The 21,996-nt window shown below is 41.0% G+C and overlaps 6 non-coding genes across 6 annotated transcripts; all 6 read right to left on the reverse strand.

Moving 5' to 3' along the window:
* Positions 1–3,151: 3,151 nt before the first annotated feature.
* Positions 3,152–3,258, reverse strand: LOC145653228 (U6 spliceosomal RNA). Its single transcript, XR_014119603.1, has one exon. It is a non-coding gene; the product is annotated as a U6 spliceosomal RNA (small nuclear RNA).
* A 3,138-nt stretch (positions 3,259–6,396) lies between these two features.
* Positions 6,397–6,503, reverse strand: LOC118241944 (U6 spliceosomal RNA). Its single transcript, XR_004776437.2, has one exon. It is a non-coding gene; the product is annotated as a U6 spliceosomal RNA (small nuclear RNA).
* A 3,139-nt stretch (positions 6,504–9,642) lies between these two features.
* LOC145653232 (U6 spliceosomal RNA) lies at positions 9,643–9,749 on the reverse strand. The gene has a single exon (XR_014119607.1). It is a non-coding gene; the product is annotated as a U6 spliceosomal RNA (small nuclear RNA).
* Positions 9,750–12,878: 3,129 nt separating this feature from the next.
* On the reverse strand, positions 12,879–12,985 carry LOC145653231 (U6 spliceosomal RNA). The gene has a single exon (XR_014119605.1). It is a non-coding gene; the product is annotated as a U6 spliceosomal RNA (small nuclear RNA).
* A 3,129-nt stretch (positions 12,986–16,114) lies between these two features.
* Positions 16,115–16,221, reverse strand: LOC145653238 (U6 spliceosomal RNA). Its single transcript, XR_014119615.1, has one exon. It is a non-coding gene; the product is annotated as a U6 spliceosomal RNA (small nuclear RNA).
* Positions 16,222–19,346: 3,125 nt separating this feature from the next.
* Positions 19,347–19,453, reverse strand: LOC145653233 (U6 spliceosomal RNA). The gene has a single exon (XR_014119608.1). It is a non-coding gene; the product is annotated as a U6 spliceosomal RNA (small nuclear RNA).
* Between the last annotated feature and the right edge of the window lie 2,543 nt (positions 19,454–21,996).

The raw sequence follows: 21,996 nt of genomic DNA on the forward strand, positions 1-21,996 counted from the left end.
GTCACCACTGCTGCACGGGGCACACATATAACTGCCCATGCCGGGAAGAGGTCTCTGCAAGACGGCAGGTCTCAGAGGCCCGTAGGTCACCGTTATGATTCGTCAGAGGACAGGAAGGTGACTCCACCCACTCATGGAGCAAAACCAGCCTCCCCGTGTCTCCCAAAAAAACTTGATAATTTTTTACATCAAACAATAACCCTAACCTGACGTTTGAAACCTTGATCCAAAGCCATGATGAAAGGAAATCCAAAACTAGCCAAGCACCTTATTTGTGGAATCAATTCACACTCTCAGATTGACAGTTGCTTTAAGGTTTTTCATCTTAGCTAGGTTTAGGGACAACATTTAGAATTTGGTAATAAATCAAAAAGAACTTGTTAAAAGAGGGTGTCACTGACTGAAATCTTACATGCTACATAGAAAGGTATAAATACAAATCACAGCACTTTTCTTCAACAAATGATTATAAGCACAATGCTCACAAAGAAGGACATTCATCAAAAGCTGCAAATTTAAGACCACCTCGTCGTCCGTCGTCTATGTCCGCAACGAATCGAACTATTTAAAAAAATACCCGGCACCCAGTTTTAGGTACACAGCCCAAATAACACAAGATGTTGCACTAGATCAGCTTGCCCCCAGCATCAAGGTAAAGAGCTACGCAGCTGCCCTTTTAAAATGGCCCCGTAGCGGGCCCTGCCGGCGGGCCCAAACTTGCATACTCAAATAAATCACTCCATAGCATCAAATATTCTTAAAGTACAGTACATTTATCAAAGTAATATTTCTTAGGACTAAAACAAGTACCTGCTTACCGATTTTCAGCCATCTACATGCAACCGTTCGCCAGAAATCCCAAGCTGAATACACGGTGTTTTTCTGGTAAATTTCCAACAATCGTCCCTGGCCTTTTAAATGGCATTTTTAAAACATGCTTTTTCCAGGATAAGATAACATCAGATTTCCTCACAGAAAATGAAATTATCATCGAAGCAACTGCATGACAGGTTTAATTGGTATACAAAGGGATGGTAAAGTTCTTTAATTGCGTGCTCAAGTCTTTGCACAAAAACACATGTTCATTTCCTTCGCAAGATAACACAAACTATGCAAACCTTTTAGTTACCTCAAAATGCATGTTACAGACTTAAAAGTGTTCATGAATAGAGCATTAGACCGCCCTTTTGTATTTTCTATTGATTTCTATTGGCCATTGCAGCGCCATTGTCTTGGAGTGACAGCAATTCTCAACAATGTGTGAAGTGGGAAGGGGGGGTGACTATCCTTTACTTCCCAAGTGAATCCAGGGCAAGTAACACGATTGGCAGCTGTTTCATCAAATAGTGGACGTGTAGACGAAAACCTAGACCCCACACACTTGCTTTATTTAGTCATACCTTTAATGTTTAAAGGTCTGCGTACTATCACCCAGTGCTTCAGTGTCGTTAGCCGATAAAGTGTAGCGCATGGGTTTGATGCTGTTTTGCGAATCTCGTACAGCCATAAGAATGATTTGATTACCAATACTTTTTTTAAAGCACGGAAAGGAAGAGGCTTATTTTAGCTGAAGTTTATGCGGACTTGATTGGGTGCTGCTAGTATAGACTATCTTGGCTGTCAGCATGGGCAAGCTTTGATGTTTGCATAGCAAATCACTGGATGTTTTCATTCACTGCTGGAAAAATTCATAATCTTGCTACAAATTGTCAGTATATATGAGAAAGTATAATTTTTTTTGCAGTATTACAGAATTTACTGCATTTTCCCCAGCATTTACAGTATTAGCTACAGTTTTTCCCTTAATAACAATGATGCTATGAAGCTAATATTGTTGTGAAACTTACTAAAGCAACATACTGTGATGTTTTAGCAAAAAGAAACATGCAAACTTGATGTATAGTGAATGACGACTTTGTGTGCATATGGACAGGTTTTTGGACACTTTGGAGACGTCTAGGACATCTGGTGCAAAATACTTGTAGCTACTTAGTCATTTCATGTATATGCTCAAAACTGTTCAGATTATTAGACAAGACCCTGGTGAATCAGAAAATGTAGAGCATGAATGAAATCAAAGAACACATTATACACCCAAAAAAATCAGTCACTTTGTTTTTTTAACATTTGTTTCTGTATTGGAAGAGCTCAAATGGAAACATAATGATGGACAAATAAGTCTGGATGTAAATGGATTGCTTATCCCCACTACCTACTTCAATTTAAATTCTTCAGTTTAAATACATGCACAACTCCAAACAGACAGCGTTAGACCAAACAAGTACAAAGCATTCAAAATGAGTTTAAAACAGCAAGAGCAGCATACCATTAACAAAAAACATCCAGGAAAACCACAAAGTTGAGATTCCTGCATGTGAAGAATTTACAAAGGTAAAAACAGCCCAAGCACCATGGCTGAGTACGGCTGAGCATAGCATAGCATAGCCTTGCCTTGCCTTGCCTTGCCTTGCCTTGCCTTGCCTTGCCTTATCCCCATTTCTGATTATAACCTCATCCCACCCAGCCAGGTATGCATGCTTGGGGAAGGTAGATATAGAAGGACCCTTTCCCCACTGCACAACACAGGAAAAGGATAAGGGTAAAGATCAAGCGGCGGGGCAGACCCTGACAAGGCAGGAAGGGGGAGTTAGGGGGTGAGATTGCAGGGCAAGGGGCGGAGACTTGATTAAAGGGAAGGGAAGGCGCTGGAGGAAATTCTCATCTTGCACTTCCAACCCAGCAAAGGACAAAAATACATATGTATAGCACCCTCTACCCACTGGATATTAATTTATCCAGCACCGGCAAGCATCGTTCACTCATTCATGGACTGATATCTAGGTGTGGAGAGAGTCTCTGTGACTTTTTGTCAATTTCTGTATTTGAACAACAACTAAAAACCAGTCAGTCAGTGACATCTCCATTAGTTCGTTGTTGAAAATCACAGTGTGTGCGCAGTGCTTTAGCCATACCCTACAGTTTAATGTATTTTGCTCAATCTCAAAGTTATGCTCCTAACTTAGACTGTCTCTGAAACGTGACGTTGAGCCGTAGAAAAGGTGCTAGTTTTATAAGTGAAGCGGAAGCGTCGTAATTCTTGGTCCACAGATGGCAGGACCTGCCGGATTGGCATGCCACGTCTCCGGTGGCCAAAAATGTGGAGCGCTTCACGGATTTGCGTGTCATCCTTTCGCAGGGGCCATGCTAATCTTCTCTGTATCGATCCAATTTTAGTATATGTGCTGCCGTAACAAGCACGTCACCACTGCTGCACGGGGCACACATATAACCGCCCATGCCGGGAAGAGGTCTCTGCAAGACGGCAGGTCTCAGAGGCCCGTAGGTCACCGTTATGATTCGTCAGAGGACAGGAAGGTGACTCCACCCACTCATGGAGCAAAACCAGCCTCCCCGTGTCTCCCAAAAAAAACTTGATAATTTTTTACATCAAACAATAACCCTAACCTGACGTTTGAAACCTTGATCCAAAGCCATGATGAAAGGAAATCCAAAACTAGCCAAGCACCTTATTTGTGGAATCAATTCACACTCTCAGATTGACAGTTGCTTTAAGGTTTTTCATCTTAGCTAGGTTTAGGGACAACATTTAGAATTTGGTAATAAATCAAAAAGAACTTGTTAAAAGAGGGTGTCACTGACTGAAATCTTACATGCTACATAGAAAGGTATAAATACAAATCACAGCACTTTTCTTCAACAAATGATTATAAGCACAATGCTCACAAAGAAGGACATTCATCAAAAGCTGCAAATTTAAGACCACCTCGTCGTCCGTCGTCTATGTCCGCAACGAATCGAACTATTTAAAAAAATACCCGGCACCCAGTTTTAGGTACACAGCCCAAATAACACAAGATGTTGCACTAGATCAGCTTGCCCCCAGCATCAAGGTAAAGAGCTACGCAGCTGCCCTTTTAAAATGGCCCCGTAGCGGGCCCTGCCGGCGGGCCCAAACTTGCATACTCAAATAAATCACTCCATAGCATCAAATATTCTTAAAGTACAGTACATTTATCAAAGTAATATTTCTTAGGACTAAAACAAGTACCTGCTTACCGATTTTCAGCCATCTACATGCAACCGTTCGCCAGAAATCCCAAGCTGAATACACGGTGTTTTTCTGGTAAATTTCCAACAATCGTCCCTGGCCTTTTAAATGGCATTTTTAAAACATGCTTTTTCCAGGATAAGATAACATCAGATTTCCTCACAGAAAATGAAATTATCATCGAAGCAACTGCATGACAGGTTTAATTGGTATACAAAGGGATGGTAAAGTTCTTTAATTGCGTGCTCAAGTCTTTGCACAAAAACACATGTTCATTTCCTTCGCAAGATAACACAAACTATGCAAACCTTTTAGTTACCTCAAAATGCATGTTACAGACTTAAAAGTGTTCATGAATAGAGCATTAGACCGCCCTTTTGTATTTTCTATTGATTTCTATTGGCCATTGCAGCGCCATTGTCTTGGAGTGACAGCAATTCTCAACAATGTGTGAAGTGGGAAGGGGGGGTGACTATCCTTTACTTCCCAAGTGAATCCAGGGCAAGTAACACGATTGGCAGCTGTTTCATCAAATAGTGGACGTGTAGACGAAAACCTAGACCCCACACACTTGCTTTATTTAGTCATACCTTTAATGTTTAAAGGTCTGCGTACTATCACCCAGTGCTTCAGTGTCGTTAGCCGATAAAGTGTAGCGCATGGGTTTGATGCTGTTTTACGAATCTCGTACAGCCATAAGAATGATTTGATTACCAATACTTTTTTTAAAGCACGGAAAGGAAGAGGCTTATTTTAGCTGAAGTTTATGCGGAGTTGATTGGGTGCTGCTAGTATAGACTATCTTGGCTGTCAGCATGGGCAAGCTTTGATGTTTGCATAGCAAATCACTGGATGTTTTCATTCACTGCTGGAAAAATTCATAATCTTGCTACAAATTGTCAGTATATATGAGAAAGTATAATTTTTTTTGCAGTATTACAGAATTTACTGCATTTTCCCCAGCATTTACAGTATTAGCTACAGTTTTTTCCCTTAATAACAATGATGCTATGAAGCTAATATTGTTGTGAAACTTACTAAAGTAACATACTGTGATGTTTTAGCAAAAAGAAACATGCAAACTTGATGTATAGTGAATGACGACTTTGTGTGCATTTGGACAGGTTTTTGGACACTTTGGAGACGTCTAGGACATCTGGTGGAAAATACTGTGTAGCTACTTAGTCTTTTCATGTATATGCTCAAAACTGTTCAGATTACTAGACAAGACCCTGGTGAATCAGAAAATGTAGAGCATGAATGAAATCAAAGAACACATTATACACGCAAAAAAATCAGTCACTTTGTTTTTTTAACATTTGTTTCTGTATTGGAAGAGCTCAAATGGAAACATAATGATGGACAAATAAGTCTGGATGTAAATGGATTGCTTATCCCCACTACCTACTTCAGTTTAAATTCTTCAGTTTAAATACATGCACAACTCCAAACAGACAGCGTTAGACCAAACAAGTACAAAGCATTCAAAATGAGTTTAAAACAGCAAGAGCAGCATACCATTAACAAAAAACATCCAGGAAAACCACAAAGTTGAGATTCCTGCATGTGAAGAATTTACAAAGGTAAAAACAGCCCAAGCACCATGGCTGAGTACGGCTGAGCATAGCATAGCCTTGCCTTGCCTTGCCTTGCCTTGCCTTGCCTTATCCCCATTTCTGATTATAACCTCATCCCACCCAGCCAGGTATGCATGCTTGGGGAAGGTAGATATAGAAGGACCCTTTCCCCACTGCACAACACAGGAAAAGGATAAGGGTAAAGATCAAGCGGCGGGGCAGACCCTGACAAGGCAGGAAGGGGGAGTTAGGGGGTGAGATTGCAGGGCAAGGGGCGGAGACTTGATTAAAGGGAAGGGAAGGCGCTGGAGGAAATTCTCATCTTGCACTTCCAACCCAGCAAAGGACAAAAATACATATGTATAGCACCCTCTACCCACTGGATATTAATTTATCCAGCACCGGCAAGCATCGTTCACTCATTCATGGACTGATATCTAGGTGTGGAGAGAGTCTCTGTGACTTTTTGTCAATTTCTGTATTTGAACAACAACTAAAAACCAGTCAGTCAGTGACATCTCCATTAGTTCGTTGTGAAAATCACAGTGTGTGCGCAGTGCTTTAGCCATACCCTACAGTTTAATGTATTTTGCTCAATCTCAAAGTTATGCTCCTAACTTAGACTGTCTCTGAAACGTGACGTTGAGCCGTAGAAAAGGTGCTAGTTTTATAAGTGAAGCGGAAGCGTCGTAATTCTTGGTCCACAGATGGCAGGACCTGCCGGATTGGCATGCCACGTCTCCGGTGGCCAAAAATGTGGAGCGCTTCACGGATTTGCATGTCATCCTTTCGCAGGGGCCATGCTAATCTTCTCTGTATCGATCCAATTTTAGTATATGTGCTGCCGTAACAAGCACGTCACCACTGCTGCACGGGGCACACATATAACTGCCCATGCCGGGAAGAGGTCTCTGCAAGACGGCAGGTCTCAGAGGCCCGTAGGTCACCGTTATGATTCGTCAGAGGACAGGAAGGTGACTCCACCCACTCATGGAGCAAAACCAGCCTCCCTGTGTCTCCCAAAAAAAACTTGATAATTTTTTACATCAAACAATAACCCTAACCTGACGTTTGAAACCTTGATCCAAAGCCATGATGAAAGGAAATCCAAAACTAGCCAAGCACCTTATTTGTGGAATCAATTCACACTCTCAGATTGACAGTTGCTTTAAGGTTTTTCATCTTAGCTAGGTTTAGGGACAACATTTAGAATTTGGTAATAAATCAAAAAGAACTTGTTAAAAGAGGGTGTCACTGACTGAAATCTTACATGCTACATAGAAAGGTATAAATACAAATCACAGCACTTTTCTTCAACAAATGATTATAAGCACAATGCTCACAAAGAAGGACATTCATCAAAAGCTGCAAATTTAAGACCACCTCGTCGTCCGTCGTCTATGTCCGCAACGAATCGAACTATTTAAAAAAATACCCGGCACCCAGTTTTAGGTACACAGCCCAAATAACACAAGATGTTGCACTAGATCAGCTTGCCCCCAGCATCAAGGTAAAGAGCTACGCAGCTGCCCTTTTAAAATGGCCCCGTAGCGGGCCCTGCCGGCGGGCCCAAACTTGCATACTCAAATAAATCACTCCATAGCATCAAATATTCTTAAAGTACAGTACATTTATCAAAGTAATATTTCTTAGGACTAAAACAAGTACCTGCTTACCGATTTTCAGCCATCTACATGCAACCGTTCGCCAGAAATCCCAAGCTGAATACACGGTGTTTTTCTGGTAAATTTCCAACAATCGTCCCTGGCCTTTTAAATGGCATTTTTAAAACATGCTTTTTCCAGGATAAGATAACATCAGATTTCCTCACAGAAAATGAAATTATCATCGAAGCAACTGCATGACAGGTTTAATTGGTATACAAAAGGATGGTAAAGTTCTTTAATTGCGTGCTCAAGTCTTTGCACAAAAACACATGTTCATTTCCTTCGCAAGATAACACAAACTATGCAAACCTTTTAGTTACCTCAAAATGCATGTTACAGACTTAAAAGTGTTCATGAATAGAGCATTAGACCGCCCTTTTGTATTTTCTATTGATTTCTATTGGCCATTGCAGCGCCATTGTCTTGGAGTGACAGCAATTCTCAACAATGTGTGAAGTGGGAAGGGGGGGTGACTATCCTTTACTTCCCAAGTGAATCCAGGGCAAGTAACACGATTGGCAGCTGTTTCATCAAATAGTGGACGTGTAGACGAAAACCTAGACCCCACACACTTGCTTTATTTAGTCATACCTTTAATGTTTAAAGGTCTGCGTACTATCACCCAGTGCTTCAGTGTCGTTAGCCGATAAAGTGTAGCGCATGGGTTTGATGCTGTTTTACGAATCTCGTACAGCCATAAGAATGATTTGATTACCAATACTTTTTTTAAAGCACGGAAAGGAAGAGGCTTATTTTAGCTGAAGTTTATGCGGAGTTGATTGGGTGCTGCTAGTATAGACTATCTTGGCTGTCAGCATGGGCAAGCTTTGATGTTTGCATAGCAAATCACTGGATGTTTTCATTCACTGCTGGAAAAATTCATAATCTTGCTACAAATTGTCAGTATATATGAGAAAGTATAATTTTTTTTGCAGTATTACAGAATTTACTGCATTTTCCCCAGCATTTACAGTATTAGCTACAGTTTTTTCCCTTAATAACAATGATGCTATGAAGCTAATATTGTTGTGAAACTTACTAAAGTAACATACTGTGATGTTTTAGCAAAAAGAAACATGCAAACTTGATGTATAGTGAATGACGACTTTGTGTGCATTTGGACAGGTTTTTGGACACTTTGGAGACGTCTAGGACATCTGGTGGAAAATACTGTGTAGCTACTTAGTCTTTTCATGTATATGCTCAAAACTGTTCAGATTACTAGACAAGACCCTGGTGAATCAGAAAATGTAGAGCATGAATGAAATCAAAGAACACATTATACACGCAAAAAAATCAGTCACTTTGTTTTTTTAACATTTGTTTCTGTATTGGAAGAGCTCAAATGGAAACATAATGATGGACAAATAAGTCTGGATGTAAATGGATTGCTTATCCCCACTACCTACTTCAGTTTAAATTCTTCAGTTTAAATACATGCACAACTCCAAACAGACAGCGTTAGACCAAACAAGTACAAAGCATTCAAAATGAGTTTAAAACAGCAAGAGCAGCATACCATTAACAAAAAACATCCAGGAAAACCACAAAGTTGAGATTCCTGCATGTGAAGAATTTACAAAGGTAAAAACAGCCCAAGCACCATGGCTGAGTACGGCTGAGCATAGCATAGCCTTGCCTTGCCTTGCCTTGCCTTGCCTTGCCTTATCCCCATTTCTGATTATAACCTCATCCCACCCAGCCAGGTATGCATGCTTGGGGAAGGTAGATATAGAAGGACCCTTTCCCCACTGCACAACACAGGAAAAGGATAAGGGTAAAGATCAAGCGGCGGGGCAGACCCTGACAAGGCAGGAAGGGGGAGTTAGGGGGTGAGATTGCAGGGCAAGGGGCGGAGACTTGATTAAAGGGAAGGGAAGGCGCTGGAGGAAATTCTCATCTTGCACTTCCAACCCAGCAAAGGACAAAAATACATATGTATAGCACCCTCTACCCACTGGATATTAATTTATCCAGCACCGGCAAGCATCGTTCACTCATTCATGGACTGATATCTAGGTGTGGAGAGAGTCTCTGTGACTTTTTGTCAATTTCTGTATTTGAACAACAACTAAAAACCAGTCAGTCAGTGACATCTCCATTAGTTCGTTGTTGAAACTCACAGTGTGTGCGCAGTGCTTTAGCCATACCCTACAGTTTAATGTATTTTGCTCAATCTCAAAGTTATGCTCCTAACTTAGACTGTCTCTGAAACGTGACGTTGAGCCATAGAAAAGGTGCTAGTTTTATAAGTGAAGCGGAAGCGTCGTAATTCTTGGTCCACAGATGGCAGGACCTGCCGGATTGGCATGCCACGTCTCCGGTGGCCAAAAATGTGGAGCGCTTCACGGATTTGCGTGTCATCCTTTCGCAGGGGCCATGCTAATCTTCTCTGTATCGATCCAATTTTAGTATATGTGCTGCCGTAACAAGCACGTCACCACTGCTGCACGGGGCACACATATAACTGCCCATGCCGGGAAGAGGTCTCTGCAAGACGGCAGGTCTCAGAGGCCCGTAGGTCACCGTTATGATTCGTCAGAGGACAGGAAGGTGACTCCACCCACTCATGGAGCAAAACCAGCCTCCCCGTGTCTCCCAAAAAAACTTGATAATTTTTTACATCAAACAATAACCCTAACCTGACGTTTGAAACCTTGATCCAAAGCCATGATGAAAGGAAATCCAAAACTAGCCAAGCACCTTATTTGTGGAATCAATTCACACTCTCAGATTGACAGTTGCTTTAAGGTTTTTCATCTTAGCTAGGTTTAGGGACAACATTTAGAATTTGGTAATAAATCAAAAAGAACTTGTTAAAAGAGGGTGTCACTGACTGAAATCTTACATGCTACATAGAAAGGTATAAATACAAATCACAGCACTTTTCTTCAACAAATGATTATAAGCACAATGCTCACAAAGAAGGACATTCATCAAAAGCTGCAAATTTAAGACCACCTCGTCGTCCGTCGTCTATGTCCGCAACGAATCGAACTATTTAAAAAAATACCCGGCACCCAGTTTTAGGTACACAGCCCAAATAACACAAGATGTTGCACTAGATCAGCTTGCCCCCAGCATCAAGGTAAAGAGCTACGCAGCTGCCCTTTTAAAATGGCCCCGTAGCGGGCCCTGCCGGCGGGCCCAAACTTGCATACTCAAATAAATCACTCCATAGCATCAAATATTCTTAAAGTACAGTACATTTATCAAAGTAATATTTCTTAGGACTAAAACAAGTACCTGCTTACCGATTTTCAGCCATCTACATGCAACCGTTCGCCAGAAATCCCAAGCTGAATACACGGTGTTTTTCTGGTAAATTTCCAACAATCGTCCCTGGCCTTTTAAATGGCATTTTTAAAACATGCTTTTTCCAGGATAAGATAACATCAGATTTCCTCACAGAAAATGAAATTATCATCGAAGCAACTGCATGACAGGTTTAATTGGTATACAAAGGGATGGTAAAGTTCTTTAATTGCGTGCTCAAGTCTTTGCACAAAAACACATGTTCATTTCCTTCGCAAGATAACACAAACTATGCAAACCTTTTAGTTACCTCAAAATGCATGTTACAGACTTAAAAGTGTTCATGAATAGAGCATTAGACCGCCCTTTTGTATTTTCTATTGATTTCTATTGGCCATTGCAGCGCCATTGTCTTGGAGTGACAGCAATTCTCAACAATGTGTGAAGTGGGAAGGGGGGGTGACTATCCTTTACTTCCCAAGTGAATCCAGGGCAAGTAACACGATTGGCAGCTGTTTCATCAAATAGTGGACGTGTAGACGAAAACCTAGACCCCACACACTTGCTTTATTTAGTCATACCTTTAATGTTTAAAGGTCTGCGTACTATCACCCAGTGCTTCAGTGTCGTTAGCCGATAAAGTGTAGCGCATGGGTTTGATGCTGTTTTACGAATCTCGTACAGCCATAAGAAAGATTTGATTACCAATACTTTTTTTAAAGCACGGAAAGGAAGAGGCTTATTTTAGCTGAAGTTTATGCGGAGTTGATTGGGTGCTGCTAGTTTAGACTATCTTGGCTGTCAGCATGGGCAAGCTTTGATGTTTGCATAGCAAATCACTGGATGTTTTCATTCACTGCTGGAAAAATTCATAATCTTGCTACAAATTGTCAGTATATATGAGAAAGTATAATTTTTTTTGCAGTATTACAGAATTTACTGCATTTTCCCCAGCATTTACAGTATTAGCTACAGTTTTTTCCCTTAATAACAATGATGCTATGAAGCTAATATTGTTGTGAAACTTACTAAAGTAACATACTGTGATGTTTTAGCAAAAAGAAACATGCAAACTTGATGTATAGTGAATGACGACTTTGTGTGCATTTGGACAGGTTTTTGGACACTTTGGAGACGTCTAGGACATCTGGTGGAAAATACTGTGTAGCTACTTAGTCATTTCATGTATATGCTCAAAACTGTTCAGATTACTAGACAAGACCCTGGTGAATCAGAAAATGTAGAGCATGAATGAAATCAAAGAACACATTATACACCCAAAAAAATCAGTCACTTTGTTTTTTTAACATTTGTTTCTGTATTGGAAGAGCTCAAATGGAAACATAATGATGGACAAATAAGTCTGGATGTAAATGGATTGCTTATCCCCACTGCCTACTTCAGTTTAAATACATGCACAACTCCAAACAGACAGCGTTAGACCAAACAAGTACAAAGCATTCAAAATGAGTTTAAAACAGCAAGAGCAGCATACCATTAACAAAAAACATCCAGGAAAACCACAAAGTTGAGATTCCTGCATGTGAAGAATTTACAAAGGTAAAAACAGCCCAAGCACCATGGCTGAGTACGGCTGAGCATAGCATAGCCTTGCCTTGCCTTGCCTTGCCTTGCCTTGCCTTGCCTTATCCCCATTTCTGATTATAACCTCATCCCACCCAGCCAGGTATGCATGCTTGGGGAAGGTAGATATAGAAGGACCCTTTCCCCACTGCACAACACAGGAAAAGGATAAGGGTAAAGATCAAGCGGCGGGGCAGACCCTGACAAGGCAGGAAGGGGGAGTTAGGGGGTGAGATTGCAGGGCAAGGGGCGGAGACTTGATTAAAGGGAAGGGAAGGCGCTGGAGGAAATTCTCATCTTGCACTTCCAACCCAGCAAAGGACAAAAATACATATGTATAGCACCCTCTACCCACTGGATATTAATTTATCCAGCACCGGCAAGCATCGTTCACTCATTCATGGACTGATATCTAGGTGTGGAGAGAGTCTCTGTGACTTTTTGTCAATTTCTGTATTTGAACAACAACTAAAAACCAGTCAGTCAGTGACATCTCCATTAGTTCGTTGTTGAAACTCACAGTGTGTGCGCAGTGCTTTAGCCATACCCTACAGTTTAATGTATTTTGCTCAATCTCAAAGTTATGCTCCTAACTTAGACTGTCTCTGAAACGTGACGTTGAGCCATAGAAAAGGTGCTAGTTTTATAAGTGAAGCGGAAGCGTCGTAATTCTTGGTCCACAGATGGCAGGACCTGCCGGATTGGCATGCCACGTCTCCGGTGGCCAAAAATGTGGAGCGCTTCACGGATTTGCGTGTCATCCTTTTGCAGGGGCCATGCTAATCTTCTCTGTATCGATCCAATTTTAGTATATGTGCTGCCGTAACAAGCACGTCACCACTGCTGCACGGGGCACACATATAACTGCCCATGCCGGGAAGAGGTCTCTGCAAGACGGCAGGTCTCAGAGGCCTGTAGGTCACCGTTATGATTCGTCAGAGGACAGGAAGGTGACTCCACCCACTCATGGAGCAAAACCAGCCTCCCCGTGTCTCCCAAAAAAACTTGATAATTTTTTACATCAAACAATAACCCTAACCTGACGTTTGAAACCTTGATCCAAAGCCATGATGAAAGGAAATCCAAAACTAGCCAAGCACCTTATTTGTGGAATCAATTCACACTCTCAGATTGACAGTTGCTTTAAGGTTTTTCATCTTAGCTAGGTTTAGGGACAACATTTAGAATTTGGTAATAAATCAAAAAGAACTTGTTAAAAGAGGGTGTCACTGACTGAAATCTTACATGCTACATAGAAAGGTATAAATACAAATCACAGCACTTTTCTTCAACAAATGATTATAAGCACAATGCTCACAAAGAAGGACATTCATCAAAAGCTGCAAATTTAAGACCACCTCGTCGTCCGTCGTCTATGTCCGCAACGAATCGAACTATTTAAAAAAATACCCGGCACCCAGTTTTAGGTACACAGCCCAAATAACACAAGATGTTGCACTAGATCAGCTTGCCCCCAGCATCAAGGTAAAGAGCTACGCAGCTGCCCTTTTAAAATGGCCCCGTAGCGGGCCCTGCCGGCGGGCCCAAACTTGCATACTCAAATAAATCACTCCATAGCATCAAATATTCTTAAAGTACAGTACATTTATCAAAGTAATATTTCTTAGGACTAAAACAAGTACCTGCTTACCGATTTTCAGCCATCTACATGCAACCGTTCGCCAGAAATCCCAAGCTGAATACACGGTGTTTTTCTGGTAAATTTCCAACAATCGTCCCTGGCCTTTTAAATGGCATTTTTAAAACATGCTTTTTCCAGGATAAGATAACATCAGATTTCCTCACAGAAAATGAAATTATCATCGAAGCAACTGCATGACAGGTTTAATTGGTATACAAAGGGATGGTAAAGTTCTTTAATTGCGTGCTCAAGTCTTTGCACAAAAACACATGTTCATTTCCTTCGCAAGATAACACAAACTATGCAAACCTTTTAGTTACCTCAAAATGCATGTTACAGACTTAAAAGTGTTCATGAATAGAGCATTAGACCGCCCTTTTGTATTTTCTATTGATTTCTATTGGCCATTGCAGCGCCATTGTCTTGGAGTGACAGCAATTCTCAACAATGTGTGAAGTGGGAAGGGGGGGTGACTATCCTTTACTTCCCAAGTGAATCCAGGGCAAGTAACACGATTGGCAGCTGTTTCATCAAATAGTGGACGTGTAGACGAAAACCTAGACCCCACACACTTGCTTTATTTAGTCATACCTTTAATGTTTAAAGGTCTGCGTACTATCACCCAGTGCTTCAGTGTCGTTAGCCGATAAAGTGTAGCGCATGGGTTTGATGCTGTTTTACGAATCTCGTACAGCCATAAGAAAGATTTGATTACCAATACTTTTTTTAAAGCACGGAAAGGAAGAGGCTTATTTTAGCTGAAGTTTATGCGGAGTTGATTGGGTGCTGCTAGTTTAGACTATCTTGGCTGTCAGCATGGGCAAGCTTTGATGTTTGCATAGCAAATCACTGGATGTTTTCATTCACTGCTGGAAAAATTCATAATCTTGCTACAAATTGTCAGTATATATGAGAAAGTATAATTTTTTTTGCAGTATTACAGAATTTACTGCATTTTCCCCAGCATTTACAGTATTAGCTACAGTTTTTTCCCTTAATAACAATGATGCTATGAAGCTAATATTGTTGTGAAACTTACTAAAGTAACATACTGTGATGTTTTAGCAAAAAGAAACATGCAAACTTGATGTATAGTGAATGACGACTTTGTGTGCATTTGGACAGGTTTTTGGACACTTTGGAGACGTCTAGGACATCTGGTGGAAAATACTGTGTAGCTACTTAGTCATTTCATGTATATGCTCAAAACTGTTCAGATTACTAGACAAGACCCTGGTGAATCAGAAAATGTAGAGCATGAATGAAATCAAAGAACACATTATACACCCAAAAAAATCAGTCACTTTGTTTTTTTAACATTTGTTTCTGTATTGGAAGAGCTCAAATGGAAACATAATGATGGACAAATAAGTCTGGATGTAAATGGATTGCTTATCCCCACTGCCTACTTCAGTTTAAATACATGCACAACTCCAAACAGACAGCGTTAGACCAAACAAGTACAAAGCATTCAAAATGAGTTTAAAACAGCAAGAGCAGCATACCATTAACAAAAAACATCCAGGAAAACCACAAAGTTGAGATTCCTGCATGTGAAGAATTTACAAAGGTAAAAACAGCCCAAGCACCATGGCTGAGTACGGCTGAGCATAGCATAGCCTTGCCTTGCCTTGCCTTGCCTTGCCTTGCCTTGCCTTATCCCCATTTCTGATTATAACCTCATCCCACCCAGCCAGGTATGCATGCTTGGGGAAGGTAGATATAGAAGGACCCTTTCCCCACTGCACAACACAGGAAAAGGATAAGGGTAAAGATCAAGCGGCGGGGCAGACCCTGACAAGGCAGGAAGGGGGAGTTAGGGGGTGAGATTGCAGGGCAAGGGGCGGAGACTTGATTAAAGGGAAGGGAAGGCGCTGGAGGAAATTCTCATCTTGCACTTCCAACCCAGCAAAGGACAAAAATACATATGTATAGCACCCTCTACCCACTGGATATTAATTTATCCAGCACCGGCAAGCATCGTTCACTCATTCATGGACTGATATCTAGGTGTGGAGAGAGTCTCTGTGACTTTTTGTCAATTTCTGTATTTGAACAACAACTAAAAACCAGTCAGTCAGTGACATCTCCATTAGTTCGTTGTTGAAACTCACAGTGTGTGCGCAGTGCTTTAGCCATACCCTACAGTTTAATGTATTTTGCTCAATCTCAAAGTTATGCTCCTAACTTAGACTGTCTCTGAAACGTGACGTTGAGCCATAGAAAAGGTGCTAGTTTTATAAGTGAAGCGGAAGCGTCGTAATTCTTGGTCCACAGATGGCAGGACCTGCCGGATTGGCATGCCACGTCTCCGGTGGCCAAAAATGTGGAGCGCTTCACGGATTTGCGTGTCATCCTTTTGCAGGGGCCATGCTAATCTTCTCTGTATCGATCCAATTTTAGTATATGTGCTGCCGTAACAAGCACGTCACCACTGCTGCACGGGGCACACATATAACTGCCCATGCCGGGAAGAGGTCTCTGCAAGACGGCAGGTCTCAGAGGCCTGTAGGTCACCGTTATGATTCGTCAGAGGACAGGAAGGTGACTCCACCCACTCATGGAGCAAAACCAGCCTCCCCGTGTCTCCCAAAAAAAACTTGATAATTTTTTACATCAAACAATAACCCTAACCTGACGTTTGAAACCTTGATCCAAAGCCATGATGAAAGGAAATCCAAAACTAGCCAAGCACCTTATTTGTGGAATCAATTCACACTCTCAGATTGACAGTTGCTTTAAGGTTTTTCATCTTAGCTAGGTTTAGGGACAACATTTAGAATTTGGTAATAAATCAAAAAGAACTTGTTAAAAGAGGGTGTCACTGACTGAAATCTTACATGCTACATAGAAAGGTATAAATACAAATCACAGCACTTTTCTTCAACAAATGATTATAAGCACAATGCTCACAAAGAAGGACATTCATCAAAAGCTGCAAATTTAAGACCACCTCGTCGTCCGTCGTCTATGTCCGCAACGAATCGAACTATTTAAAAAAATACCCGGCACCCAGTTTTAGGTACACAGCCCAAATAACACAAGATGTTGCACTAGATCAGCTTGCCCCCAGCATCAAGGTAAAGAGCTACGCAGCTGCCCTTTTAAAATGGCCCCGTAGCGGGCCCTGCCGGCGGGCCCAAACTTGCATACTCAAATAAATCACTCCATAGCATCAAATATTCTTAAAGTACAGTACATTTATCAAAGTAATATTTCTTAGGACTAAAACAAGTACCTGCTTACCGATTTTCAGCCATCTACATGCAACCGTTCGCCAGAAATCCCAAGCTGAATACACGGTGTTTTTCTGGTAAATTTCCAACAATCGTCCCTGGCCTTTTAAATGGCATTTTTAAAACATGCTTTTTCCAGGATAAGATAACATCAGATTTCCTCACAGAAAATGAAATTATCATCGAAGCAACTGCATGACAGGTTTAATTGGTATACAAAGGGATGGTAAAGTTCTTTAATTGCGTGCTCAAGTCTTTGCACAAAAACACATGTTCATTTCCTTCGCAAGATAACACAAACTATGCAAACCTTTTAGTTACCTCAAAATGCATGTTACAGACTTAAAAGTGTTCATGAATAGAGCATTAGACCGCCCTTTTGTATTTTCTATTGATTTCTATTGGCCATTGCAGCGCCATTGTCTTGGAGTGACAGCAATTCTCAACAATGTGTGAAGTGGGAAGGGGGGGTGACTATCCTTTACTTCCCAAGTGAATCCAGGGCAAGTAACACGATTGGCAGCTGTTTCATCAAATAGTGGACGTGTAGACGAAAACCTAGACCCCACACACTTGCTTTATTTAGTCATACCTTTAATGTTTAAAGGTCTGCGTACTATCACCCAGTGCTTCAGTGTCGTTAGCCGATAAAGTGTAGCGCATGGGTTTGATGCTGTTTTACGAATCTCGTACAGCCATAAGAAAGATTTGATTACCAATACTTTTTTTAAAGCACGGAAAGGAAGAGGCTTATTTTAGCTGAAGTTTATGCGGAGTTGATTGGGTGCTGCTAGTTTAGACTATCTTGGCTGTCAGCATGGGCAAGCTTTGATGTTTGCATAGCAAATCACTGGATGTTTTCATTCACTGCTGGAAAAATTCATAATCTTGCTACAAATTGTCAGTATATATGAGAAAGTATAATTTTTTTTGCAGTATTACAGAATTTACTGCATTTTCCCCAGCATTTACAGTATTAGCTACAGTTTTTTCCCTTAATAACAATGATGCTATGAAGCTAATATTGTTGTGAAACTTACTAAAGTAACATACTGTGATGTTTTAGCAAAAAGAAACATGCAAACTTGATGTATAGTGAATGACGACTTTGTGTGCATTTGGACAGGTTTTTGGACACTTTGGAGACGTCTAGGACATCTGGTGGAAAATACTGTGTAGCTACTTAGTCATTTCATGTATATGCTCAAAACTGTTCAGATTACTAGACAAGACCCTGGTGAATCAGAAAATGTAGAGCATGAATGAAATCAAAGAACACATTATACACCCAAAAAAATCAGTCACTTTGTTTTTTTAACATTTGTTTCTGTATTGGAAGAGCTCAAATGGAAACATAATGATGGACAAATAAGTCTGGATGTAAATGGATTGCTTATCCCCACTGCCTACTTCAGTTTAAATACATGCACAACTCCAAACAGACAGCGTTAGACCAAACAAGTACAAAGCATTCAAAATGAGTTTAAAACAGCAAGAGCAGCATACCATTAACAAAAAACATCCAGGAAAACCACAAAGTTGAGATTCCTGCATGTGAAGAATTTACAAAGGTAAAAACAGCCCAAGCACCATGGCTGAGTACGGCTGAGCATAGCATAGCATAGCCTTGCCTTGCCTTGCCTTGCCTTGCCTTATCCCCATTTCTGATTATAACCTCATCCCACCCAGCCAGGTATGCATGCTTGGGGAAGGTAGATATAGAAGGACCCTTTCCCCACTGCACAACACAGGAAAAGGATAAGGGTAAAGATCAAGCGGCGGGGCAGACCCTGACAAGGCAGGAAGGGGGAGTTAGGGGGTGAGATTGCAGGGCAAGGGGCGGAGACTTGATTAAAGGGAAGGGAAGGCGCTGGAGGAAATTCTCATCTTGCACTTCCAACCCAGCAAAGGACAAAAATACATATGTATAGCACCCTCTACCCACTGGATATTAATTTATCCAGCACCGGCAAGCATCGTTCACTCATTCATGGACTGATATCTAGGTGTGGAGAGAGTCTCTGTGACTTTTTGTCAATTTCTGTATTTGAACAACAACTAAAAACCAGTCAGTCAGTGACATCTCCATTAGTTCGTTGTTGAAACTCACAGTGTGTGCGCAGTGCTTTAGCCATACCCTACAGTTTAATGTATTTTGCTCAATCTCAAAGTTATGCTCCTAACTTAGACTGTCTCTGAAACGTGACGTTGAGCCATAGAAAAGGTGCTAGTTTTATAAGTGAAGCGGAAGCGTCGTAATTCTTGGTCCACAGATGGCAGGACCTGCCGGATTGGCATGCCACGTCTCCGGTGGCCAAAAATGTGGAGCGCTTCACGGATTTGCGTGTCATCCTTTCGCAGGGGCCATGCTAATCTTCTCTGTATCGATCCAATTTTAGTATATGTGCTGCCGTAACAAGCACGTCACCACTGCTGCACGGGGCACACATATAACTGCCCATGCCGGGAAGAGGTCTCTGCAAGACGGCAGGTCTCAGAGGCCTGTAGGTCACCGTTATGATTCGTCAGAGGACAGGAAGGTGACTCCACCCACTCATGGAGCAAAACCAGCCTCCCCGTGTCTCCCAAAAAAACTTGATAATTTTTTACATCAAACAATAACCCTAACCTGACGTTTGAAACCTTGATCCAAAGCCATGATGAAAGGAAATCCAAAACTAGCCAAGCACCTTATTTGTGGAATCAATTCACACTCTCAGATTGACAGTTGCTTTAAGGTTTTTCATCTTAGCTAGGTTTAGGGACAACATTTAGAATTTGGTAATAAATCAAAAAGAACTTGTTAAAAGAGGGTGTCACTGACTGAAATCTTACATGCTACATAGAAAGGTATAAATACAAATCACAGCACTTTTCTTCAACAAATGATTATAAGCACAATGCTCACAAAGAAGGACATTCATCAAAAGCTGCAAATTTAAGACCACCTCGTCGTCCGTCGTCTATGTCCGCAACGAATCGAACTATTTAAAAAAATACCCGGCACCCAGTTTTAGGTACACAGCCCAAATAACACAAGATGTTGCACTAGATCAGCTTGCCCCCAGCATCAAGGTAAAGAGCTACGCAGCTGCCCTTTTAAAATGGCCCCGTAGCGGGCCCTGCCGGCGGGCCCAAACTTGCATACTCAAATAAATCACTCCATAGCATCAAATATTCTTAAAGTACAGTACATTTATCAAAGTAATATTTCTTAGGACTAAAACAAGTACCTGCTTACCGATTTTCAGCCATCTACATGCAACCGTTCGCCAGAAATCCCAAGCTGAATACACGGTGTTTTTCTGGTAAATTTCCAACAATCGTCCCTGGCCTTTTAAATGGCATTTTTAAAACATGCTTTTTCCAGGATAAGATAACATCAGATTTCCTCACAGAAAATGAAATTATCATCGAAGCAACTGCATGACAGGTTTAATTGGTATACAAAGGGATGGTAAAGTTCTTTAATTGCGTGCTCAAGTCTTTGCACAAAAACACATGTTCATTTCCTTCGCAAGATAACACAAACTATGCAAACCTTTTAGTTACCTCAAAATGCATGTTACAGACTTAAAAGTGTTCATGAATAGAGCATTAGACCGCCCTTTTGTATTTTCTATTGATTTCTATTGGCCATTGCAGCGCCATTGTCTTGGAGTGACAGCAATTCTCAACAATGTGTGAAGTGGGAAGGGGGGGTGACTATCCTTTACTTCCCAAGTGAATCCAGGGCAAGTAACACGATTGGCAGCTGTTTCATCAAATAGTGGACGTGTAGACGAAAACCTAGACCCCACACACTTGCTTTATTTAGTCATACCTTTAATGTTTAAAGGTCTGCGTACTATCACCCAGTGCTTCAGTGTCGTTAGCCGATAAAGTGTAGCGCATGGGTTTGATGCTGTTTTACGAATCTCGTACAGCCATAAGAAAGATTTGATTACCAATACTTTTTTTAAAGCACGGAAAGGAAGAGGCTTATTTTAGCTGAAGTTTATGCGGAGTTGATTGGGTGCTGCTAGTTTAGACTATCTTGGCTGTCAGCATGGGCAAGCTTTGATGTTTGCATAGCAAATCACTGGATGTTTTCATTCACTGCTGGAAAAATTCATAATCTTGCTACAAATTGTCAGTATATATGAGAAAGTATAATTTTTTTTGCAGTATTACAGAATTTACTGCATTTTCCCCAGCATTTACAGTATTAGCTACAGTTTTTTCCCTTAATAACAATGATGCTATGAAGCTAATATTGTTGTGAAACTTACTAAAGTAACATACTGTGATGTTTTAGCAAAAAGAAACATGCAAACTTGATGTATAGTGAATGACGACTTTGTGTGCATTTGGACAGGTTTTTGGACACTTTGGAGACGTCTAGGACATCTGGTGGAAAATACTGTGTAGCTACTTAGTCATTTCATGTATATGCTCAAAACTGTTCAGATTACTAGACAAGACCCTGGTGAATCAGAAAATGTAGAGCATGAATGAAATCAAAGAACACATTATACACCCAAAAAAATCAGTCACTTTGTTTTTTTAACATTTGTTTCTGTATTGGAAGAGCTCAAATGGAAACATAATGATGGACAAATAAGTCTGGATGTAAATGGATTGCTTATCCCCACTGCCTACTTCAGTTTAAATACATGCACAACTCCAAACAGACAGCGTTAGACCAAACAAGTACAAAGCATTCAAAATGAGTTTAAAACAGCAAGAGCAGCATACCATTAACAAAAAACATCCAGGAAAACCACAAAGTTGAGATTCCTGCATGTGAAGAATTTACAAAGGTAAAAACAGCCCAAGCACCATGGCTGAGTACGGCTGAGCATAGCATAGCCTTGCCTTGCCTTGCCTTGCCTTGCCTTGCCTTATCCCCATTTCTGATTATAACCTCATCCCACCCAGCCAGGTATGCATGCTTGGGGAAGGTAGATATAGAAGGACCCTTTCC

The sequence above is a fragment of the Electrophorus electricus genome, chromosome 2, assembly GCF_041902795.1.
Source record: "Electrophorus electricus isolate QZ-2024a chromosome 2, ASM4190279v1, whole genome shotgun sequence".
Classification (NCBI taxonomy): Eukaryota; Metazoa; Chordata; class Actinopteri; order Gymnotiformes; family Gymnotidae; genus Electrophorus; species Electrophorus electricus.